At 53.8% G+C, this 3,730-nt stretch overlaps 1 long non-coding RNA gene across 1 annotated transcript in view; it reads left to right on the forward strand.

Moving 5' to 3' along the window:
- Nucleotides 1–151, forward strand: part of LOC123793440 (uncharacterized) — a 1,473-nt gene extending 1,322 nt beyond the window's left edge. Inside the window, exon 2 of the long non-coding RNA XR_006779971.2 lies at nucleotides 1–151. This exon is cut by the window's left edge and continues 293 nt beyond it. This is a non-coding gene — a long non-coding RNA (uncharacterized LOC123793440).
- Nucleotides 152–3,730: the final 3,579 nt, after the last annotated feature.

Genomic DNA, 3,730 nt, shown 5'->3' on the forward strand with positions numbered 1-3,730 from the left:
GCTTCGAGTCTCTGCCAGACCCAGGTGGTGATAACCGCCCACAGACTCTGTTGACCTCAACAGGTGATTCCTGTTCTCATGTGGGTGATCTTTGTTTATCTCCACAGAGGTGATTAGTTTGGGGAACAAATAAAACCACTCAGAACAAGAACCCGACCTCCCCCTTCCCACACCTTTTGATGCAGATCTTCGTGGACGCACGGACCGGATGGATGGATGGATGGATGGACCGAACGAACGAACGAACGAACGAACATCGGTCCACCACCGGCCCGTTCACCTACCTACCTACCTACCTACCTACCCACCCACCCACCCACCCACCTACCTACCTACCTACCAACCTACCAACCTGCATCTGCTACATTTTTTTCCTCACACATTTTCAAAGTGGAGATACAATTCGCACGCCATGATTCACATCCTCTTGAAAGTGTACGGTTCGGTGGCCTTTTTTATTTTTTTTAAAGGTTACTCACAAAGCTGCACGACCCGCACCGCCATTTCCAGAACATTTCCGTCACCTCAAAAAGAGACACCCCCCACCCCTCCCCCTTCCCGTCCGCGCCTCCCCCCCCCCACCCTCAACCTCACCCTGACCCTCACCCCGGCTCTCTTCACCATTCTCCCCCAACAGCCTCTGATCTGTTTGCTCCCTCCCTCTAGGATTGGGCTATTCCGTCTGGCTCTTTCCTACCCATGGGATCCCTAAGGCATTATGTCACCCTGGCTGTCTGGTTCCTTTCACTTAGCGTCATGTTTTGGGGGGGCTCACCCATGTGTTTGCATGGATCCGCGCTTTGCTCCTTTGTACGGCGTCTTCGTTTTCCACGATGAGCCATGAAGATGAGTGGAACGACTGAATGATTTTCCCCTGACCCTTTCTCTTAAAACTGGAAGCGGTGGAAAAATAGTATCCTCTCCGGGGACAGAAGTCCTAGCACCATCAGCAGATGCTGTGAGAAAGTGTTTTGCACGCTCTCACGTTGCCGCCTTCTTCCTTGGAAAAGGATTCACGGGCTATCCTGTACCCCTCGAGGCCATACAGATCTCATGCTCCTCAGTGGCTGTGGTCGTGTGTGTTGGATCGCGTGCCCCCCCCCCCCGGAGACCTACCGCCGCTTCATCTTCCTAGGCTCGTCCAGGAGTGAAATGAACAGCAGAGCGCTTTTCCCGACAGGCGGGCCCAAGCCGTTGACTGGGAAGGTTTCAAAGCCGTTCCCAGATGCTGCACATCTGGCCGGAAAGGAGGCAGGCTGTGAGGTTTGGGGTAGGGTGCTGCCTCTGTCCTTCCGCCATCCGTCGCCGTCACTGTGGAAAGCTATTTGTCGTGGAGGTGTGGCTTGCCATAGACATCCTGCCAGGGGCCGTGGGGCTTTTCGAGCTTTTCATTATTATCATTTTTGGTGGTGGTGGTGGTGGTGGTGGTGGTGGTGGTGGTGGTGGTGGTGGTGCTGCTGCTGCTGCTGCTGCTGCTGCTGCTGCTGCTGCTGCTGCTGCTGCTGCTGCTGGTTCACGTAAACTCTACACCCAACGTGGGGCTCGAACTCAGGACTCTGAGATCAAGAGTCAGCGCGCTCTACAGAGAGCCAGCCAGGTGCCCCTGAGCTTTTCGTAACCTACGGAGAGCACAGGTTTCGTGCCCCACCCCACCCACCCCCCATCCCCACCATCCCCACCCCCGCCCCCCCACCCCCGCCTTACGTACCTGTGCACGGACTCGATTTGGCCATAGCCTCGCCTCGGGTGCCCTTCAATGTTTCCAAACGTCGGCACTGCCCACCCTTTCCCCCCCAACCCCCCCCCCGCCCCTTCCCAGAAGAACTCACCTAGCTCGAGAGTTTCCGGGTTGCCTGGACACCTGAAATTGTGGGGAGAGTGGCGTTCCTGGAGAGGGGGCATGGAACACGGAAGCTCTGCCCCCAAGAGGACTGAAGGACGGAACCGGACTAGATCGGTTTCAAAGTCTTCCTTAGCATCCGTGCCGAATACATTCCGATGGCAGGGGCCTTCCCAACAGCTTTTGGTGTGCCCGACGCACAGAAGACCGTATCCTGCCGATCTTGTGACATGTCTGCAGAGAAAGAGTGTCGGCCTCTCGGAAAATAGAAGCCGTGAATGCAGACTGCAAGGTGGAAGAATTGGATTCCATGAAATAAGGGACCCTTTAGGGAAGACCGTGCCCATCTATCGGGGTTTTGTGGGTTTGCGTTTTGTCATCACTGATGTGAAAGCATCTTCTTAGCCATCGGGAGGGAAACCTCCACGAATTCGTACATTCACGTCACGCGGGGTTTGTGGGATTCGGTGGATCTGAGATCCACCCGGAGAATTCTGGCTCCTTGCCACGGAGCTGGCTGCTCTGTGCCTTTAAAAAGGAATCCTGCCTTGAATTTGAATTCGGACGGGAACGTGATCGACAACCTTTTCATGCGGGGTTGGCCAATTAAATTTGCACTGTCTTACAAAGCAGAGATGGTGAAGGGTCATCCAAGTCCATTCTGGAAGTCAAGAGCTTTGGTATCAAGAGCCTGAAAAACGCATCTTCCCCTTCTTTTGGACGAATCCAATTCTAGGGGTCGATTCAAAGGAAATCATGTTTTAGACGCTAACACGTCAAGCTTACTTTTACAAAAATGTGCGTCGTGGCATAGGGTTTAGGAATCCCTCGTGGGAGACTGACAACCGTACCTCCCTTACCTCCTGGCACGTGTGCACCCTCACGCCATGTGCCTTCGATGCTCCTGCTATCTGGAGGTAGGCTCGATTGCTCTGTCCCCTGGTTTTGGACTCGGTCTTGGGACTTGTCTTGACCAAAAGAATAGACTAGAAGTGAAATTTTACTAGTTGCACAGCCACAGCTGAAGAGGTGGTCCGGAAGCGTTCTTGACCCTCTTGGCAGGCCGTCCCGAGACCTTCACGGAAGAGAGCCAGTCTAGCTGACTGGGCCATGAGAGGCATCGACAAGAGAGGCAACCCGGTGCTCGGCCAGCACCGACTGCAGACTTGGGAATGTGGCCAAGTCGCACCTTCAAACTCAGTTGACCCTCCAGCTGAAGGCCACTGCTGGAGTGAGCCCGGGGTACACCGGTAGAAACCACGTGGCCACCCAAGGCAAGCACCAGGAAATGATAAAGAGATGTTGTTTCAAGCCATTGCGGTGTTAGGGTGATACACCCTGAGGATCAGATCGCTGCACAGCAGCAATAGATACGGCGCGCGCACACGCGCGCGCGCGCGCGCGCACACACACACACACACACACACACACACACACACACACACACACCGCCCCCCACGCACCCCGAACAGAAGTTGGAATTCACCTGAATGTGAAGTACATGATGCTCTAGTCACATGAATGGTGAAGTACATGATGCTCTAGTCACATGATAGAATAGAACGCAGATAGGACGCATTAGGATTGCGTAGACGGTTTGGAGGCACGGGATCGTGCAATGTGTTGTGTTGTGTTGTGTTGTGATACTTTGTGAAAAGCGGTATGAAATATTGGACGGACAATGGGCTCTCACTTAGGAGAAGACATCAAATCATTTCAAAGGCTATGGATGGGGAAACCAGTTCTTCGATCTTTTCACTTCTGTTTCTCCCCCTACTCTGTTCTTTAGGATGATACTTCGGCCTCCTCCCCTTTCTCCAAGCCAACGACCATACATGCTTTTTTAACACATCGGGTCCTAAACGGAAGCAGAACTTTGGCTACTGGTCT

The sequence above is a fragment of the Ursus americanus genome, chromosome 35 (assembly GCF_024610735.1).
Source record: "Ursus americanus isolate L20-20 chromosome 35, mUrsAme1.1.p, whole genome shotgun sequence".
NCBI lineage: Eukaryota > Metazoa > Chordata > Mammalia > Carnivora > Ursidae > Ursus > Ursus americanus.